Consider the following 16,366-nt stretch of genomic DNA (forward strand, 5'->3'; position numbering starts at 1 on the left):
TTTATTTTATTTTATTTTATTTTATTTTATTTTATTTTATTTTATTTTATTTTATTTTATTTTATTTATTTATTTTACTATTTTATTTTATTTTATTTATTAATTTCTAGAGCTGTGGATATCATATAGCAGCAGCAGGCAGTGAGCTGCAGAAGTAGGTTCCCTCCAAAAGCTATAGTGGTATTGCCTTTTCTGTTTAAAGATACATGGAGACCATGATGTTGCTATAGATGCTACAGCAGGTGCTAGAACTGCAATGCTTTTGGTTGGTGAGGGAGCTTGTATTTGTGCATTCATTCATTGGGAAAAGTTATTTGATACTGTGTAACTGTAACTGTCCTTCTCTGGTTTTACTGAACTGAAAAAGGTGTATGTCAGATGAATGGGAAATAAATTTGTAAGGATAGATTCTTATTTTCTTGTAGTGTATTCAACTGTTTTTGTAGATTAGCTGATATTGAAGTATGAAAATATCTTGTATTTCACTCTTAAAGCATAAGGTAGTTCATATATTCACATCTTTTACTCTGTTTTGTTTCCATGACAAAACATTAATCATGGCAGAACAAAGCTGACTGAATTTCCTATTAACCCCTAATAAAAAGTAGCCCATGTAAACTTTTCTGAATACTAAGACATCTCTTTCTGTCAATATAGACAATTTACTGATCAGCAACTATAAAGGCTCTTTAATTGTATACTTTTGTAATACATACTTCTAAGCAAGCATTTTCAAAGTATAGAAAGCACAATTAAAATCTATATTTCAACTATCTGGGTTCATTGATAGAAATATAGCCATGTTTTAAATGAGCTTTAACAGCTCTGTGCTTCAAAGAAAAGTAGATTAATACAAATACCCTGCAGGGAAAGATAAATGTTCAGATCTCAGAAATCTGATAAACTTTGCATTTCTATGGAAGCTAATTTCAGTCTGCACAAATAAAGTTAAGAGGATGAGTAAACTTGCTGCATAGAATATTTTGTTATCTTAACCATTGTTGCACACTGAATTAAATTTGGTTATTCTGCTCAAGTTTCATTTTTTCTTCATTCCTCACAGTACAGATATGTTCTATCTTTGATGTTCTCTAAATATCATTGAAGCTAATGCCATATCAATTAAATATGCTGTTAAAGGACCATTTTTTTTCTCACTAGATAATCTTTGTTGAAATTTTCTATAAAGCTTAACATTAACATTCAGAACCAGTTTCTCAAGAGCCTCATCTTTTCAGAAGATTTCAGTCCTTTAGTATGATGTTTGTTTATTTAGGCACCTAACAAGGGTAAGAGCTGCACTGAGGAAGATGGTCCATCAATTTTTGAATTAATTTCTAGGATGGTTCCATTGTCATTAATCATCTAATGCTTACATTAAACTGATGTTAACAATTGATGTGTTTAACAACAGTATGCCTAGTAGTTTGAATTAGCAGGTTCAGATCCTTATTGCAAAAAGTTTGGGATACAAAATGATAGAGAAATAAAATAAATATCACTCTGTTCCACTCTGCCTCCTCTACTCTTCTGTTGTGAGATCCAGTTTAGAGTATTTCATTCACTTCTGAATGCCCAGGCATAAGAAAGACACGCACCTTCTGGAGCAAGTGTAGAGGAGGGCCGCAAAGATGATGAGGAGGCTGGAGCACCTCTCCTATAAAGACAGGCTGATAGAGTTGGGGTTGTTCAGGCTGGAGAAGAGAAGGGTGACCTTGTTGTGGCCTTCTACTACTTAAAGGGGGCCTAGAGGAAAGCAGGAGAGGAACTTTTTGTCAGGGAGTGTAGTGGTGCGACAAGAAGTAATGGGTTTAAACTAAAAGAGTGTAGATTTAGAGTAGCTCTAAGGCAGCAATCTTCACTCGAGGGTGGTGAGACACTGGAACAGGCTGCCCAGAGCAGTGGTGGATGCCCCATCTCTGGAGGCATTCAAGGACAGGTTGGGTGGGTCTTTGGGCAGCCTGGTCTCATGGGAAGTGTCTCTGCCAATGGCAGGGGATCAGAACTCAATGGTAATTCAGGTCCTTTCCAACCCAAACCATTTTATAGTTCCGTGAAATAATGACAAGAGGCTACAAAAATAAGAGCAAAAAGTTCAGTCTCTCAAGAGGAAATCATAATGTTTTTGTGAGGTAGGGAGATTTATTAATGGGTGATTAATGGCTACTTACAGGTGACCTAGTACTATGGATTTGAAGATTAGGGAGCAGAAAAGGAATTTGCAGAAAAACAAACAAACAGAATTTTTATGGAATAATGAAAATGTACATATAATGAGCTTAGTTAAGAAAGATATCATTTAAGTGAAAACAATATTTACTGTATATCTTTGCATCATAACAAGTATATTGATATATCAGCATTCTATATAGTTATATTGTTTTGAATAAGTTTTGCCACCTGCTGTGGCAGTGAATGACATTGTATTGTTTGGCTAAAAAAAGTTGGCTATAAGATTCTAGCACATTACTCTCTAAGTTGTGGTTAGAGACACCTCATTTTAATGAATTACAAGGTAACATTTCCCTCCTCCTTTCGTAAGCTTCTGAACAATTGGTGTTTGCTTCTGACATTGGAACTGATCATGGTCATACTTGGTTTACTTGCAAAGAGTTATCTTGAAACAATGTCAGGATGTGGAAGAAAGCAGGATTCCTATTCATGCTGATTGGTAGCAGAATACTTCCCATTTGAATAGCTAGAATTATAAATTAATGTATTTAGAAAGATGTCAACTCATATTTTGTGGTGGTCTACCCCAGTAATTACCAAGCAAAAACAAAACCAACCAACCAAGCAACCAAAAAAAAGATAACTGAAAAAAAAAAAAAGAAAGGTAAAGAAAGCAGTTGTAGTGTTTTAAAGCATCAATACATGCTAATTGACACAATTGCATTAACCAAGTCAGTGTTATGTGGCTGTGTGAATTTTATGTTCATTGCCCGTTTACTTTTCCTGTTGACCTCTTGTGAAGAAGCTAATAGTATTTCAAGGTTGTAGGTGAGCAGGGCTCTGTCAGCACAACACAGAGCTATCTTTGTAAAAGTTTACCTTAGAATAAAGGAAAAAAAATACTGAGTGGTTGCCAACACCTCTTTCAACTTATCTGGCTAGATTATTATGGTTTGTCTTCATTTTATTAAAAGAAAAAAAAGCATATTAATTTGTGTCATTGTTTGGGTTGTTAGGTTGTTCTCTTTCTTGTAAAGCACTAGTTTACTTGACAAATTGTTCTGATCACATTCTTCTCCAAAAGCATTTCTGAGAGGAGAGCTTTTTTTGTCTGAAGTTGTACAGTTATTTACTTATTAAAAGTATGCTCCCTTTATTTTCCTGTTACATATATTAGAGGCAGTGGTCTCCTAGTATGCCCTGAATCAGGGTGATAAGGAACATTTTGCATTAACAGTCCACAAGCATGAAGACAGGAAAAAGTAATACTCATCTTGCTCCATTCTCCATAAGAAATTACCACATGGGAAACAGGGATAAAAACCCAAGAATGATGACTTTTTTTTTCTTTTTGTTAGAAAATGTATGTTCTAAGGGGAATTGTTTAAGCTCTATGGTTTCAGCAAATGAAACCATGGAGCTGAATTCATCTGAATTAGTAGTAGATGGGACAGTCCACAGCAGTGTCTCTCTTCCCTGTAACCTGACTAGAAGTACCACAGTAAAATTTCCCAGTATGATAATATGGTACGTTTTTACTCTGTGGAAACCATTGATTGGTTGTTATTCTGTCATTAAAACATAGATTCTGCTGAGTGAATTGGGCTACTCCTTGTACGGATACACATTTGTAAATTAGATTAGAGCTAAATCTATAGAGTAGCTAAATAACTGGATACATTAACGGGTGTTTTTTTTGGATTGCTTCACACAGGTGCATAAGTAGATACAAGAAAATTTGTACTCCATTGCACAGGCTATGTCCCTTAAATTCAAGGCAGGTAATAGAAAAAGTGCTCTTCCCATGAATGTGAGAACTCTGAGCTGATGTAGAACAGGGAAATAGCCTGTGCCAACAAATGGGTTAGTGGAGATGACCTCAGTCCTGGAGCAAGGAAGGAACCCAGGCACCAATGCAAGTCACAGTCTGGACCTTCATCTCTCTTGGAAAAACAAGCCTACATGTTTACCTTGCTTCAAGGCAGAAATCCATGAGTCTGAGTGAGAAAGTCTGCTCATTAAATCTTACAATATTTATTTTGAGCTTTCTTAAAATGAATTTTGCAGATCAGATTCTTCTGAGAAGAGCAGTAATGAGGCTTGACAGATTTTACTTAATTTAAAAAAAAAAAAAGTGAGGAAAACGAAAGAATATGCGACTTTTTCATCAGTGCAGATTTCATTGTTGTCGTTGCTGTTCTTTGCAGCTTTGTTGTTTTATTGGTGTGAAGTTGGTGCTGCCCCAGCAAGTAACCAGACATCTATTCTGTGCCAATGTTGCAACTTTGTTCAGCTGCTTTAGTTAATGTGAAGGCTGACATGCACTTTGGAAATCTTAAAAACATAATCGGCTCCCTGACTGTCATCTCTCTTTTTACGGAACAAACTCAGATATTCGAAATAATCTAATTCAGAATGTCAAATACTCAATGCTGATAATTCCAACAGTTAAAGATCTATCCTCCAGCATCATTCTGTTGTTAAAAAAAAAAAAAAAAAAAGTTATATTGACAAAAAGCTTACACAAATAGATTAACATTTCTTTTTAGTTCAATAGGTTAATTTCAAGAAAGATATAGAGGCTGATAACATGCAGACAGAAATAATTATGGAAAACCCCATAGAACCCAGGATTATTAAAAATGTATTACTGTCAAGCTATTCATGATGATATACACCAAACACTGCATTATGTAAAGTTTTTAATTCTACTTCAAAGTAAAGGCAATAGCCACTAAATATCTCCAGATTCAGAAGGGATGCTGCTGTAACCATTATGCGTCCCAAAATCTCTAGATATAGATTCCTTTCTGTAACCATCTACATACAGCTTCCTAGAGTTTTTATAAAACATACTTTCACCTAACAGTTGAATTTAAATATAGCATCTCCATTGCAGATTTGTGGGGTAAGTGTTATTTCACTGTAACAGTTAACATATGGTGCTTGGTGCTGAGAGAAAGAAAAGTGAAGTCAAAGCCAAGTTGTTAGGAAGCTACCAGAACGTCTATAACATAAACTGCAGGATTTCACCAATGTTTTGGGGTTCCTTTCTCACCTACTAGCATTCTGGTATTTATATCTGTATTTGACAGTTTTGGAGCGGTCACAGGATATCCATGGAGAAAAAAAGATCCTTCAGAAATTCTGATGTGTTGGCATATGTAATTAAATATCTGTTCAGACTATTACTCCAATTAGTGAGGGCCTTTTTTTCAAACTGCAAAGCTTGGATGGAAATAGACTATATTGAGCAAAGGGACCCCTTTGAGTGAGGTTCATAATTTTTCTTGCCCATCTGGCCTCTCCCAGTCACAGATGTTGCAGATCTCATAAACTTTTTAGCAACAATGGGTGAAAGGCCACGTTAGACCCTAAACAGCCTTTATTATTATTATTATTATTTTATTATTATTTTATTTTTTTTCTTCTACCTTCTCTACTAAAATAATATTGTTTTCTGTCTGCTTCTTTATCACTTCTGCTTCCTTACAAAAACTGGCATTTAACGGAGATAACTAATGCAACAGTCTTCAGAACTGGGGCTGCTCTTGTAAGTAACTCACCAAGCATTACTGTATTAAATTATTACCTTTCTCGACATCTGTTTTGCTGGGTGGAAAAAACCAAACCAAACCAAAACAAACAAAAGCAAAACCAAGAAAGAAAACATGCTCACACATGCACACATACACACACACAAAGAAACAAAAACAAAACAAAGAAACAAAAAAAAACACGAAACAAAACCACCACAACCAAAAACCCAAGCAAAAACATTCAGAGGTAGCCACTCATTTCTCATATGGAAAGTTGCACTAATAAATGAAATTTAAATTTCTACTACAGTGTAACTTTTAGAGCCTGATATGAAGAAACATGCCACTTCATAAACACAGGTTGTCCTATCCACAGTTACGTAGTCATTATTTTTTTTTTTAAAAATAATTATGTTTACCCCTCCTGAAAGTTAATTAGTGCTTGTAGAACACATGAGATGAACAGTCTGTCGAAATGCTGGGTTTTGAATATACCTCAGAAACAGTTAAAGTTCTGGCAACAGTAATGTGATATTTGGTGGTCTCGTGCCATGTCAGAAAAGCAGCAACAGTTCTGATTCATCAGTAAGCATAAACAAAGACGATATACTGCAGTTTTGGGGTACTTTTTGATCTAGATTGTACAGCTAAATAACAGTTCATCCTCGGAAACAGAGAAGCTTAGAATAGTTTATCATTCATTAGATTTAATATGGAAGACACTAGCTCTAAAAAAAATATTGGCATTTAATTTTCCTTTAGGTACATATTTCAATCAGTTAGTTGTTGAAGGCTAAATACTTTTGTCTGATTTAAACATAAAACTCTCCTAGACAGACTTCCTTAGCTCTTCTTTGTAATTTCTGGTATTATCTTCTTCACTATAAAAACTACAAAATATATGAAGCTAACATGGTGTAATGACTTGCAGAAGTGAACAGATATATAAGGGACTTTTTGTGACTCTGTAGAGACCTAGATAGAGAGAAGTAGTCACAATTATGATCAAAAAGTAATTAAAATCCCAGTTTCAGCTACCCTCCGGAGAGAACAATCATAATCCTGTTTTAGTTCAGCTTTTCATTTTGTCAAACTCCTACAACTTGATTTATTTAAGAACTAAAAATCTTACCAACCAAATATTAATATCTAGACAGAAAGGGGAAAAATAGCATTCAAGCCCTTCCTTTTTCTTTATAATGTTTCATGTCAACAAGTATGAAAAAGATTATGAGTCTTAACTGCTGAAAGTTTCCTTTATTTTAAGAAAGGATTTTGCAATTAATTCTTGTAATGTTGAAATATTAATATGCTTTCTCTGGCTGCTATTGCTATAATCTTGCCTGCTGTTACTGGAAATGAGCTAATTATAGTTATATTTGGGAAGAAAAAATAACACTGAGAAAACAGTGATTTGATATGAGCTGCATACTCATTTTTCTGTTATTTTGTAATCAGTATAACATCAGTATGACATGTTGGAGTTATTTTTTTTCTGACTGCCTGTCAAATGAGTCTCTGATCAAGTCTTTGGTTGGAGCCAATTCTTGAAGTAAAGGCATTCCCTGGAAAACAGTTATTGATGCAATTCACCAGGTCTTGAAAAAAAAAAAATAATGGTGCTGAACATCTCATTTTCATATTGGTACTGTTATGCCTAAATACAATAAATCTTTATGTGTATTGTATTTGTCAAATGGTTTCAGACACTAAAAAAGAAGCAGCCTGCTTCTTTCAAAGTGAAAACTATATTCCTTTCTTTATTTTGTTTTTGTACAAAAAGAAAAGGTATAAAAAAGGATTATACATCCCAGACCCATGCCAATATTTTTGTGTGCTGAACAAACCCCTGGTACTACTATTCATAACTATTGTTTCACCATGCCCTTCCCCTCTCACATTCTCTTTCCCCCACAGTCTGGTCAGAAACAAAGAAAGAAGGCAGACGTGAAAAATGGGAAACAGTAGTTAACAGCTTAACAAAGATCTTTTGTCACTTTATTGTTAAAAATTAAACAAATAAATAATAACAATAACAACAGCAACAACAAGAAAGGAAATGAAGCACAGTTTCATGTATTTAAAACTAAACAAACAAAAAAAGCTCTTGCAGATTTGAAACAAAATCTTGCTGTTTATCTAGGGTTTCCCATCTCCTCAGATATGCAAAATATGAAAGCTTTATTGCTGCCTTTATCATTTTACTTATTTACCTTTCATAAAGTCACAAATCAACAATATTTGTGCCCAGAAATCACTGGCTGGGGATGCACTTCTGAGTGAAGAAGGCATACCTGAGGACGCTATCACTCTAAGTAATGGCAGATAAATACTTGTGAACTGCCCCATATTCAAGTATCACTTCCTCTAAGCTCAAGATTGGTGCACCCCTTTGAGCAAGGCAAGCAAAGAGGGCAGGAGACCTGTGTGGATGAGCAGGGAGCTCCTGGCAAAACTCAGACAGAAGAAGGAAGTTTACAACATGTGGAAAAAGGGAGAAGCCACTTGGGAAGAATATAGGGACACTATCAGAGTATGCAGGGATGCGACCAGGAAGGCCAAGGCCCATTTAGAATTAGATCTGGCAAGGGATGTCAATGACAACAAGAAGGGCTTCTTCAAATGCACTGGTAGAAAAAGGAAGACTGGGGAAAATGTCAGCCTGCTGCTGAATGGGGTGGATGCCCTGGTGACAAATGATATGGAGAAGGCAGAGTTGCTGAATGCCTTTTTTCCTTCAGTCTTTATTGCTAAGATCTGCCCTCAGAAATGTCAGATCCTGGAGAAAGAAGCAGAAGTCCAGAGAAAGGAGGACTTTCCCGTGGTTAAAGAAGATTGTGTTGGAGGTCATTTAAGCAAACCTGACATCCACAAATCCATGGACCCCAATGGAATGCATCCTTGGGTGCTAATGGAGCTGGCTGATGTTATTGCTAGGCCACTCTCCATCATCTTTGAAAGGTCATGGAGAACAGGAGAGGTGCCTGAGGACTGAAAGAGAGCCAATATCACACCAGTCTTCAAAAAGGCAAGAAGGAGGACCCAGATAATTACAGGCCAGTCAGCCTAACCTCCATCGCTGGAAAGGTGGTTGAATATCTCATCCTGGAGGTCATCTCTGAGCATGGGGAGCATAAGAAGGTGATCAAGAATAGTCAGCATGGATTCATCAAGGGGAAGTCATGTTTTATCAATCTGATAGCCTTCTGTGATGTGATGACTAGCTGCGCAGATGAGGGGAGAGCGTTGGATGTGATCTACTGTGATTTCAGCAAGGCTTTTGGCACTGTCTCCCATAATATCCTCATAGGCAAGCTCAGGAAGTGTGGCCTAGATGAGTGGACAGTGAGGTGGATTGGCAATTGGTTGGATGGCAGAGCTCGGGGAGTTGTGCTCAGTGGTGCAGAGTCTAGTTGGAGGTCTTTAGCTAGTGGTGTCCCTCAGGGGTCAGTACTGGGTCCAGTGTTCAACTTATTCGTCAGCAACCTGGACAATGGAACAGAGTGCACCCTCAGCAAGTTTGCTGATGACAAAAAGCTCAGAGGAGTGGCTGATACCCCAGGGGGCTGTGCTGCCATTCAGAAGGACCTTGACAGGCTGGAAGCTTAGGCTGAGAGGAACCTCATGAATTTCAACAAGGGCAAGTCCAGGGTCCTGCACCTGGGAAGGAATAACCCCAAACACTAGTACAGGCTGAGTGTTGACCTGCTGGAGTGCAGCTCTGCAGAAAGAGATCTGGGAGTCCTGGTGGGCAGCAGGCTGACCATGAGTCAGCAGTGTGCCATTGTGGCCAAGAAGGCCAGCAGAATTAGGAAGAATGTTGCCAGCAGGTCAAGGGAGGTGATCCTCCCCCTCTACTCAGTCCTGGTGAGGTCACACCTGGAGTACTGTGTCCAGTTCTGGGCTCCCCAGTACCAGAGGTACATAGAACTACTGGAGTGAGTTCAGAGGAGGGCTACAAAGATGATTAGAGGACTGAGGCACCTGTCGTATGAAGATAGGCTGAAAGAACTGAGCTGTTTACCCTGGAAAAGAGAAGACTGAGAGGAGACCTCATCCATGTATATAAATCTATTTATATAAATAGAAATGTGGTGTAGGCCAAGTGCCAGGTCCTGTGCCTGGGGCACAACAGCCCCTAGCAGTGCTACAGGGTGGGAGATGAGTGGTTAGAAATCTTTCTGGCAGAGAAGGACCTGGGAGTATTGGTTGACAGTCGGCTGAATATGAGCCAGCAGAGTGCACAGGTGGCCAAGAAGGCCAATGGTATCCTGGTTTGCATAAGAAACTATGGCCAGCAGGGCTAGGGAAGTGATTGTCCCCCTGTATGCAGCTCTGGTGAGGCCGCACCTTGAGCACTGTGTTCAGTTTTGGGCCCCTCGCTACAAGAAGGACATTGAGGCGCTCGAGTGAGTCCAGAGAAGGGCAATGAAGCCGGTGAAGGGTCTGGAGAACAAGTGCTACGGGGAGCGGCTGAGGAAGCTGCTCAGTCTGAGGGATTGTTCAGTCTGGAAAAGAGGGGGCTCAGGGGTGACCTTATTGCACTCTACAGGTACCTGAAAGGAGGCTGTAGCGCGGTGGGGGTTGGTCTATTCTCCCACGCGCCCAGTGACAGGACGAGGAGCAATGGGCTAAAGTTGCACCAGAGGAGATTTATGTAGGATATTAGGAAGAACTTTTTTACTGAAGGGGTTGTTAGGCATTGGAATAGGCTGCCCAGGGAAGTGGTTGAGTCACCATCCCTGGAGGTCTTTAAAAGATGTAGAGCTAAGTGATACGGTTTAGTGAAGGACTTGTTAGTGTTAGATCAGAGGTTGGACTAGGTAATCTTGGAGGTCTCTTTCAACCTAGATGATTCCTTGATTCTGTGATCTTTGAGGGGAGGGTGTCAAGAGGATGGAGCCTGTCTCTTTTCAGTTGTGGCCAGCAACAGGATGAGAGGCAACAGGCACAAACTGAAGCACAGGAGGTCCACAATTCCATGGATCTGATGAGATGCAACTGCAGGTCCTAAGGTAACTGTCAGATGAAGTTGCTAAGGCACTCTCCATCATCGTTGAGAAGTTGTGGCAGTGTGGTAGAGTTCCCACTGACTGGGAGAGGGGAATCATCACCCCCCTTTTTAAAAAGGAAAAAAAAAAAAAAAAAAAAGGAAGACACGGGGAACTACAGGCCAGTCAGTTTCACCTCTGTAGCCGGTAATATCATGGAGCAGATCTTTCTGGAAATTAGGACACATGGAAAATAAGGAGGTGGTTGGTAACAGCTGACATGGCTTCACTGAGGGAGGATTGTGCTTGATAAATCCTTTGGCCTTCTGCAATGGGGTTACGGCTTTGGAAGGGGACAGGAGAAGAGAAACTGACATCATCTACCTGGAACTGTGCAAACCATTTCATTCTGTCCCCCCTGACATCTCTGTCTCTAAATTGGAGAGACGTGGATTTGATGGGTGGAGCACTTGGTGTGTAAGGAATTGGCTGGATGATCGCACTCAAAGAGTTGTGATCATCAGCTCAATGTCCAGGTGGAGACCAGTAACAAGTGGCATTCCTCAGGGGTCAGGATTGGTACTAGCACTACTTGACATCAAGCTGTGTGGTGCGGTCAACACCCTGGAGGGAAGGGATTGAAAGCAGCCCTGATGATTGGGATCTGGGGATATTGGTTGATGGAAAGCTCGACATGAGCTGGCAATGTGTGCTTGAAGCCCAGAAAGCCAAATGTGTCCAGGGCTGCATCAAAAGAGGTGTGTCCAGCATATTGAGGGGGTGGTTCCCCCCCCTCTACTCTGGTCTCATGAGTAGTGCAGAGACCTGGAGCATCATATTCAGCTCTAGGTACCCCAACACATGAAGGACATGGACATATTAAAACAAGTAGACAGGAGGGCCACAAGGATGATCAACGTGCTGGAGCACCTCTGCCGTTGAGATATGCTGAGGGAGTTGGGGTTGTTCAGACTGGAGAAGAAAATGCTCCAGGAAGACCTTTTAGCTGCCTTCCTAAGGGGGCGCTACAGGAAAGAAGGTGAGGGTCTCTGTCAGGGAGTGTAGTGTTAGGAGAAGGAGTAATAACTTTAAAATGTGTAGATTTGGATTATATATTAGGAATGTGTTCTTTACGCAGAAGGTGGTGAGGCACTGAAACAGACTGCTCAGAGAAGCTGTGGATGTCCCTTCCCTGGAAGTGCTCTAAGTCAGGTTGTATGGGATTTTCAGCAACTTGGTCTAGTGGTAGATTTCTGTGCCCATGAGAGGAGGGCTGGAATTAGATGATCTTTAAGGTCCCTTCCAACCTGAACTATTCTATGATTCTGTAATCTATGATATGTCTGCTATTCTCTTGCTATAATCTGAGTAGTATGCTGAATGACCTGAAGAAGGTCTATGCTAATCTCTGTGTTAGGGAGGTCTTTGGCATTTTTTGTTCTTTAGAAGAAATCAGGTGTGCAGAGATACTGCACAGGTTCGAAATTATGGTTAAGGAATACCTCTGTCCAGAACATCTTTGTTAATATTTCCATCAATTAATCAAGTGCTAACTGATGGAAATAGTTATGTGGCTTTACCTTTGGGATTACTACTGCTACTGAGAATGGAGAATTTTGTTATGTGCTACTTTTCCATATTATGCTGCTGGAAGGATGCAATGTGATGGGTACAAGAGGGACAGCAGCAATAAAATAATAATAATAATAATAATAATAATAATAAGTCAAAGAGGCACTCACCTCAAGTATCTATACACAGAAATATAGCCTGGGAAAAAAAGCAGGATGAACTGGAGCTCTAAGACCAGTCACAGCATTGTGGGGGTATTGGAGACTGTAGAAGAGCTTATACAACTGTAGTGCTGCGATGGACAGAGAAAAATGGGTGCACTAATCTTGGCTAGGGGCCATACACCCATATGATCTCTTACTCACCCTCCTCAACAGGACAGAGGAAGAAAACAGGATGAGAAATGCTTGTGGGTCACAATAAAGACAGGGAGATCACTTACCATTTATTATCACAAGCCAAAAAATCTTGACTTGTGAAAAGTTAATTTTTTTGCCCCATGTGAAGATGCATGGAACTCTGCTATGGGATGGACAACAGGGATGAGAACATGCAGGTCGGGGTCTGAGGCAAGGCCAGAGAGGGTGACATTGCCATGGGAGTGTTACAGACTTCCTGGTCAGGATGAGGAAGTGGTTGAAACCCTCCTTAAACAGCCCTGGTTCTCGTGGGGGATTTTAACCTCCCTGACATCAGCTGGAAGGCCAATACTGTGGGACACAAGGGAGAAGGGTGGTTGGGAACAGTCAATGTGGATTGACTAAAGAAAAATCATCTGACTCACCTGATCACCTTATGTACCTCCAGTAGCTGACACCACAGGCTAGGGTGTCCTTCCCCAGCGTGACTGCAGTCACTGGCACTGAGTTTTACTCATCCACATCCAGGTCTCACCAGTAGCTGGCACTTAGTCCTTTCAGCTCACATACACATAGAAGAGAGAATGCAAATACACAGATAGTTAGGAAAATGATTTAATGAAAGAAAGATATAAGAAGGTAGGACAGACTGCAGGTATTAGGTGCAGAGTTTGGACAGCCAAGCATATTGATGAGCCCCGTTTTACACATGACTGGCCCTCTTATCTCCTTATCTACCTATCCCCCTTCTTTGTTTGTCCTGCTTCCCTTTCACTCTGCACACTCCCCATTGGTTAAGAGCTATGCAGTTACTGCACCCTCCCGCTCTTGTCTCCCTTGGTTTGCAATCTTATTAGCTGCAAGTTTCATCCTTTCTAGAAATGGTGTCTGTAGCTTGTTTGTCCATTAACCAATGTGACCGGGAGGTTTGTTTCTAGTGATTGTCTCCTGCCTTAGATGTCCTCTATCAGATAACCCTTTTGGGACAAATATTCCTACATTCTCACATGATCTCATAAATTAGTGTGACTGACCAGACTTGGTTCATCATTGATTATCAATGGAAATAATATATAATACATAACACTTTTTGAGGTGAGTGGCCTGAAACCTTCATGAAGTTCCAGAATATTGTTTTCAGGTAAAAGCACTTTAAGTGTGGGCTAAACCAGACAGGGAAACTAACCTCCCCCTCGTCCCCACCCTGGGAAAAACCAAAACCAAAACAGTTTTTCATGTAAAAAAGGAAAAATGCAAAACAGATACTATTTCTGTACTTCTAGTTGATCAAAAGCATTTTCCTTTTGAAAAGTGTTTAAATGCAGAAAAAAAAAAAAAAAAAAAAACCTTGACCAGCTTCATTGTTCATTTCTTGCAGAGAAAGGAAATTCAATTTATTTTCCTTCCTGATGGCTCAAATATATCTGTTTTATAAGAAAAAAAATGGACAATGATTTGTGCATGTATTCTGGCAGATTTAACCTTGTGGGTTTAATAGAGTAGACTCTAGCCTTTCCTTCTTAAGTTCTAGAAAAGTGCTGATTTATATATCTCATTAAGGGACTCAGAACTGACTGCTACCTGAGAAAATATGGGTGACTAATCTTACATGCTTTTAAGTGAAACAGAATATGGGTTTAGGGCTTAGGGTGCTTTTTGTAACTTGGAAAACTTATACCCAAATCCCTTTTCCGTACAGATTCACTGTGTGACCATGCCAAATCCTTTAGTCTGCTTTTGCAATAGATAAAAGCATTTTCCTGCCTCACAGGAATCAGTCAGGATGAATTCATGTAAATGTCTCCAGGTACAATGTAAGGGGCACAGACATTAAATGAATACAGCTTTTGCTGAATATGAACTTGCTTGATGTTTCCTTTTAGACCAACATGTCTTTCTAAGATGAGCTGTCTGGGTAATAATACATAATCACAACCAAAAGAATTTTCTTGCTATTAATTATCTGTGTAATGATAATGTCCATAGTATTTCCTAAAATCTTAAGCACACAATCGTTAAGCTAACAATGTGTTCTCCTTCTTTATGTAGATGTAGGGGGATTATTTGCTGTATGTATGTGCATGTCCTCAACTGAAACCTCTAGAAATGAAAAACTTAGTAGGAGATAGTAATAATGATTATAAATTGAGTTTATTGTTAATGGGTTTAACTTCTTTTAGCAGAGAGGGAGGAATTATGACTTTTTCAATCACAACAACACATTTCATGATTTCATTGTTGTTATTGTACTGTTGTACAGGTTTCCAGTGTATTACAGGTATGTTGTATATTGTAGGTTTAATTTCTACTTCAAGGTGTTGTTTGCAGTTTGTAGAAGGTAAAACAAAGTGATATTGTGGAAGATTTCAGGACAAATTTTGCAGTCCTTTCACCCATGAGAAGTAGGATTTGTCTTCCATTCCATGGCTTTATGAAGCAGTGATTGTGAGAGGTGAGTAGTGATTGGTAGTTCAAACACAGCTCCACATAGTTCCCTTGATTAATTTATTGCAGCTGAAGATGATAAAACATACGGTTAGAGAGGAAATGCAAATATCAGAAAAGTCTAGGAACAGTTTTTTTTTCCTAACAGGGGGAAGGAAGAAGGATTATCCCATAAATTGGAAGCTGAAGGAAACCAAGGATTACTGCAAATTATCTAATAAGTATTAGCTTCCCGTATAAACTGGTGATATAATACCTTTACAGATTTGTAGGCACTTGTAGGACTTTGTCATTGTCTTCCACAGCTGCCAGCACTGTAAGTAAGAATTAGAATCTGTACTGTAAGAATCTGTACTGTAATCAGCACTGTAAGTAAGAATTAGAAGCCACAATTCCTGCTGTACTATCATTCGGTTATGCAGGATGGAGGTATCTTTCTCTCTACTGGACACATTCCAAGGCAGAATTCACTGCCCTGTACTGCAGTAGGTCAGACCAGATGGACACAGAGTCCCTTCTGGCCTTAAAACACATGAATATTTAAATCTCTGAAACAAGGTTGCATCTTAGCCACAGCTCACCACCATGTAGAAACAGACCACAAAATGAGAGAATGCTGCACATTCCATGTCTATCATACAATAGTCATATTCCCTATAGTACTTATATATTGCTAGAAGAACTTGAGTACCATATAGGAATCAAAATTTTGCAGCCCTGGAATTTTTTGGAGACAGATAGAGAAAGTGAAAAAAATCCTTTGTGTGTCTTTTTCCTTGCATTTACAACCATCCAGGTACTTGCAATATAGATTTGAGGAAAAATGTTGATTTTAGGAAAAAAATGTTTCAAGACCAAAGAGTACTACACTACTGACTTAGAATGTGCATTAGGTATAAGATTGTAAATTAGTATTTTATGGAGTGGAAAGGACTGACAAGTGAGTTTTTTAATTGTCATTATAACTCAACTATTTCTTCAGCAAAACTGGAAGATGTTCAGGAATGGAGCTGTGAAGGAATATTCTCCAATGTTAAAAATAGGTTTCAAATACTGGACAGGAAAGATAAAATTATATATATATATATAAATGAAAAAAATCCAAAGAGCAATTATTATCAGTTCAGCTGAATTTGTTTATTACATTTTAAAAATGTTAAATTTTGACTTTTTCACCTCATTCCTCACTCCATTTTCCAGATGGTTTAGGAATATGCTGAGGCACAGAAATCTACATGGGATGAAATGATACTCTTCTCCCTTGTGCAAACCATTTTTTTTTTTTTTT

At 38.9% G+C, this 16,366-nt stretch overlaps 1 protein-coding gene and 1 long non-coding RNA gene across 7 annotated transcripts in view; both read left to right on the forward strand.

The window, feature by feature from the left end:
* Nucleotides 1-2,878, forward strand: part of LOC118170675 — a 5,693-nt gene extending 2,815 nt beyond the window's left edge. Inside the window, exons 2-3 of the long non-coding RNA XR_004752837.1 lie at nucleotides 139-141; nucleotides 2,866-2,878. This is a non-coding gene — a long non-coding RNA (uncharacterized LOC118170675). The remainder of the gene's footprint in view (nucleotides 1-138; nucleotides 142-2,865) is intronic.
* BRINP3 (BMP/retinoic acid inducible neural specific 3) overlaps nucleotides 1-16,366 on the forward strand; it is a 223,072-nt gene that overhangs the window by 34,534 nt on the left and 172,172 nt on the right. The window lies entirely within an intron of this gene.

Source organism: Oxyura jamaicensis, chromosome 8 (assembly GCF_011077185.1).
Source record: "Oxyura jamaicensis isolate SHBP4307 breed ruddy duck chromosome 8, BPBGC_Ojam_1.0, whole genome shotgun sequence".
Taxonomy (NCBI): Eukaryota; Metazoa; Chordata; class Aves; order Anseriformes; family Anatidae; genus Oxyura; species Oxyura jamaicensis.